Raw genomic sequence first — 6,064 nt, forward strand, 5'->3', positions numbered from 1 at the left:
CTGAATAAAAAGCTAAATAACTCAAAACCACAAATAATAAAAAATGAAAACCAATAACAAATTGTGTCAGAATATCACTTTCTACATCATACTATAAGTTTGTTTTAAGATGAAAAACTCCTTTAAAGTAAATGACACCCCCACCTTTGTAGGTGCTCACTAACCAATGAAATCTTGTTTAAAAAAATCAAAAAAAAACCTAGCCTGATGTTACTTTGTTCTCCCCCTCCCCGGAGATTTCTGTGGTCAGTGATCAAGGCATGCACAAACTCAATCCAAGACTGCAACCGTGAATAGAGTTGTTCAAGCTTGTTTATAACGTGAAGTAATGCCATCAGGTTGGAGATATTTTTAGATAAAATATAGTAGTTCAGATTTAGCCAAGACCTTCAAAACTTTACAATATCTGGGGAACACAGATTTTACCCTTTAAATGTAAACGTGTGCTTAATGGAGGAGCATGCTGTGCTACAAGTCATAAAAGTTTATTTATAGGTTTTTTTTTTTACCTTCTTCCAACCCACCTGGGAATGTAGCATGACCAGCCCTGACAAGAACGCACTTCACATTTCTTTCTCTATTTGCATGTTGTAAAAAAGCTATGCTGCTTGCTGACTGGGGAGGTACAGTTATACATATGTCATCACCCTATGCATTAAGTATCAATAACTGCTCAGTCTGCCATTGCTTAAAAGGAGTGTCTAAATCAGGTACATGTCTGTCTGGCAAAAACTCCAATATATACTTGTTGTGTTTCCTCCTCAGAACTTTTTTGCTCCTGTGATATATATTGTGACCACTCCTGGTCAGCAGGAGTGAGATGAGCTAATATCTGAATCTATAGAATTATAAGTAATGTAAATGTACACCTCTGTGGCGAGATTACCCCTTTAATGCTGTTTATAGCATGCCATGTATTGGTTGGGTTTATCCTTTAGGTGTAGACTTGTCTATATGTCAAAAGCTGCACTGTACAGGATTTGGGTGATCTTAAAGGAATTTTCAGTCTAAAAATAAAAATTGGGTAAATAGATACAGTAAGCTGTGCAAAATAAAATATATTTTCAATATTGTTAGTTAGCCAAATATGTAATATATAAGGTGACTGGTGTGTAACATAATAGCGAGAACACTACTTCCTGCTTTGAAGCTCTCTTGGTTTTCAATGATTGGTTACCAGGCAGTAACCAATCAGTGACTTGAGGGGGGGGCACATGGGTCATAACTCTTTTCTTTTGAATCTGACCTGCATGCTAACGATCAATTGAAAACTCATGTCCCATATAGCTAGAGATCTGCAAAGAAGGAAGTAATGTTCTAGCTATTATGTTAGACATCCAGTCTCTCCAGCCTTTATACATTACATTTTTGGCTAACTAACTATATAAGAAACATTTTTAATTTTGCACAGCCTATCTATTTACCCAGTTTTTTACACTGAACTGGTCCTTTAAATATTTTAAGGCTGCAATGTGTGTCAATGTGTGTCATACATGACAGATTTGCTGCAGTTATTTTACATTGCGGAAGTCATTCTAAGGGGCAGATTTATTATGTGACATAGAAAACTGGGGAATAATTCTCAACATATCACCAGGCATCGCCTTGTAAAAAGTAGCATAAAAATGGCACAATTATTTACAACTTTTTCTTTGAGCAACTTCCGCCGGAACTTACAAAGGTCTGAAGCAATAATGTAAAATAAAGGAGGTAAATCTGGTGTTCGCATGGCATAAAACACACCCTGATAAGTTCACCATTTCATTTACACAGCTTTTCACACCATTTTTTTTGGCGAATTTCACTTTACACAGCATAATAAATAGTCCCATACGGAAAACGTGTTTAAAATTTACACCATTTTTTACATAGCGAAGTCTGGCAATGTGTGGTGTATTATCCTGCCGTTTTTTACACAGCATAATAAATATGCCCCATAGTGCCCTCTTTTATAAGTGGAGCATAATGAAGCCTTACAGCAATTGTGCTCACTTGCATGTGCTTGCTAGTTTTTTTTTAGTTTTAGATGTTATCCACATTGCAATTCTACATTTAAAAATATCAAGACAGTGGAACTAGATATTGTGTTCTGTAATCTAATCATATTTTACAGTTAAATTATATTATCTTAAAGGGATACTGTCATGGGAAAAAAACTTTTTTTCAAAATGAATCAGTTAATAGTGCACTGAATTTTGCACTGAAATCCATTTCTCAAAAGAGCAAACAGATTTTTTTGTATTCAATTTTGAAATCTGACACAGGGCTAGACATATTGTCAATTTCCCAGCTGCCCCAAGTTATGTGACTTGTGCTCTGATAAACTTCAATCACTCTTTACTGCTGTACTGCAAGTTGGGAGTGATATCACCCCCTCCCTTCCCCCCCCCCAGCAGCCAAACAAAAGAACAATGGGAAGGTAACCAGATAGCAGCTCCCTAACACAAGATAACAGCTGCCTGGTAGATCTATGAACAACACTCAATAGTAAAAACCCATGTCCCACTGAGACTCCTTCAGTTACATTGAGAAGGAAAAACAGCAGCCTGCCAGAAAATATTTCTCTCCTAAAGTGCAGGCACAAGTCACATGAAACGGGGCAGCTGGGAAATTGACAAAATGTCTAGCCCTATGTCAGATTTCAAAATTGAATATAGAAAAATCTGTTTGCTCTTTTGAGAAATGGATTTCAGTGCAGAAGTCTGCTGGAATAGCGGTGCGTTTTGAAAAAAACATATTTTCCGATGACAGGATCCCTTTAAGGATTTGGCCATTCTGTTGAATATAGAACATAAAGGGGGTTATTTATCAAAATCTGAATTTTTATAATATTTTAAATAAAAAAAAGATCCGCCCAAACTAGAATCCACAATTTGACCTTATTTATTATTTAAAAAGCTCGTTTTAATCGGTTCGGTTAAAAACTGAATAAAATTGAGCGAAAACCGGAATTGTACAATTTTTTCAGATTTTTTTCCAGAATCAACTATGCCTATGTGGCTACCATGCATATATATTCATAAAGCAAAGAAGTAATTTGATAGAGCTGCATGTTGTTGGTGTAATGTATAATAGTAAGCATTAGATTATGTAATAGATGGGAAAATAACATTGTTCACATTATAATTAACTGCATGCAGTCTCTTCCTGAGCTGTTTGATACTTGTTATCTATTTGTTCAATTAATGTAATTAATAATCATATCCCTTCCCACTATGATATAAACAATGTCCATTCCCTTTTCTGCAGACACTATGTCATCTAGCAGCTTGCCTTGCCAGGGGACCTCTCTGTGATCAGTGAACATCTGGTGATACATTTAATAATACATTTATTATTACAGCAAACACCAGGTCACTCTACTTTTGAAAAGGGCATTTGTTTGTTTTTTTAATTGATAATACATTTGCCAATATAATTGCTGCAAAATTAGACTTGCATTTTAGCACTGCAATAGCCTAAGAAATAAGCATATTTTATGACTGGTATGATTTCTAGAGACTGTCTGTGACCACAGAATTGTGGGTGTATGACATCAGAATGCAGCTGAAACTCAGAAGGGCTCATTTATATCCACAAGTGCATTAGCAATTCTCCTGCAGTCAGTTGCATGTATAACCAGTGGTGTAACCAAGGGGCTTGGGCCCTCCCACAAATTTTTTTTCCTAGTCTTGGGAAAAAAATACCAATGACACACAGAAAATCTCAGGTAAACCGTGATTTCCCATGCATCACAGGTCACCAGCGGACCCCCCTACAGAGGAAGCAGACCCAGGCCCCCACTGCATATCCCACTGCATATAACCACTTTCATTAAGAGTACTTGTGTCAGTATTCTGCAATTGCACATATAATTGTGCTCAGTGCCACTCAGTCCTTTGACAAAGGAACCCTCTTGACCTCTTGACCGAGCAGTAGCTCTCGGGCCTTTTTGCCCTCCATTCCTTATCAATGCTGCTTACACAGGGGAACCCTGGAGCTACTTCCACCTCCTTACCAGACAGTGGCTACAGGGTTCAATAAAAGTCTCTGATCCACGGAGCACCAAGCCAGGTCGAAGATTAATAAATTTTCATTTTATTGAAGATTAAACATTTTAATCTGATGAAGTAGCGTTGAAGCTACGAAACGCGTTAAGCATGGACTGCGTTTGATGCACTGTTGGTGATTTACTATCATATAAAATGTTTAATCTTCAATAAAATGAAAATTTATTAATCTTCAACCTGGCTTGGTGCTCCGTGGATCAGAGACTTTTATTGATACAATTTGTTACGCTCTATCCGGAGGCGTGTCGGCGTTGTTATTAGCACAGCCTAATCTGTTGGTCGGAGCCTGCTCTCTGGAGTTCGGGTGAGTGCTCTCCTTACGTGCTACTAAGTGGCTACAGGGTTCCCTTCAAAACCAGCGTCAATGCGCGCAGCACACTTGCACCTAAGGAATTGGGTGTAGACATCAATCACATGAACTTCTGTGCAACTGCTTATGATTTGCATTGAAATGCATATATATTTGCACTGATTCAGGCAATTGCAGACACAGTTGCAGTGGGTACCACACAATTGCTCAAAGCACTAGCTTCTTGAGACCACAATGATACTGGAATAATGGGAAAAAATGCTGCATTGTGGAAAAATACATGTCAAAATGGTGCTTTACTCACAGCACTTGCAGGCATAAATGAGCCCTAATAGCAGCCTTACTGTTCAGGATGTAGTCCGGTCCATTGTCCATTGCAGCATCCATTTATATAATTTATACTGAATTTGGAATATAAATTGATAGAATGTAATACTGAGCAGATGCCAAATAATAAGAACTATAGGCCTATGCCTCTAAGTGCATACTGTTGATTTATTGTTGGTACAAAAAGTTCTTCACTTAAATACTAAGGCCATTTCTTTATAAACCATCAAGCAGTACCCAGGTCCTAGGTTCAATTATAGCCTGGGCACTCTCTACCAGGAGTTCATATGTCCTTCCTGTGTTTGCACTGGTTTCCTCCAGGTACAAGGGTTTCCTCCCATAATCCAAAAACATACAGTAAGGACAATTAGCTACTGTTAAACTTAATAAGGCCCTTGGGGCAGGAACTGATGTAAATAATGTACAGTATAATCTCTATAAGTAAAGCAGCACTGCATACATAAACAGTTAGTTGCCTAAATCAGCTATTCTGTTATTTTTGAATATACTGCTTCATCCTGTGATAGTATTCCTTTAATTGAAAAGGAAACTATTGCATAAAGATAGAATAAAGATTTGATTATGCAATACATTAGAATCGCTTCTTACACATGACAAGCAAAATAACTTTAAGATTATCTGTGAAGAGTGAACTTTGACAGCACAGATAGACGGCTAGTTTGTTTGATTTTTCTCCAGTTGGCTTTACAAAGAACATGCCAGTACATTCTCATACAGTATTGAATAATAATCTTGTCGTTTTTTATGGCTAATCGAAGGAAAACTAAATCTCAATTCCACATACACGTCTGCATACTAGTCATTGTTTTATGATAAAGCGTCTTCAAGGGATGGAATATGAAGTAAATAAATATTGACAAGCAAATATTTAATGGATCAAGACATGGAACTAATGTCGCTGAGGAAGGAAGTGTCTCTTAAAAACACAAAGACCAATGTAGACTGTTCATGTTAAGAATGCTGTAGGGTGGAAAATGCACAGCACTACTTTGTATCTGTATACCCTAAATGTATGGTGCTGCCACTAATATAATATATAGACATATATAAATATATAGACATGTATGGTAGCTAGGGTTGCCATCTGGCCAGTAAAAATGATGTCTGCTGCCAATGTTAGTAAATGACAAAAAAGATAAACTATAAGAACAGAAAAAGGTGGCAATTGTTTCCATACTATTATGTGGAAGTTACTCAGAGGTCCTGGAACTGCAATATTTCAGCTCAGCATGTCCACTAATTGCAGGCATATGAGAAAATAAATCAAAAGAACGTATTAAGCATTTGAATACTGTTACCCTGCTTTTTTATACCCCTGATTATAACATGATTACCAGTTGTGACACTGCAGAAACGG

This window comes from Xenopus laevis, chromosome 7L (assembly GCF_017654675.1).
Source record: "Xenopus laevis strain J_2021 chromosome 7L, Xenopus_laevis_v10.1, whole genome shotgun sequence".
NCBI classification, from domain to species: domain Eukaryota; kingdom Metazoa; phylum Chordata; class Amphibia; order Anura; family Pipidae; genus Xenopus; species Xenopus laevis.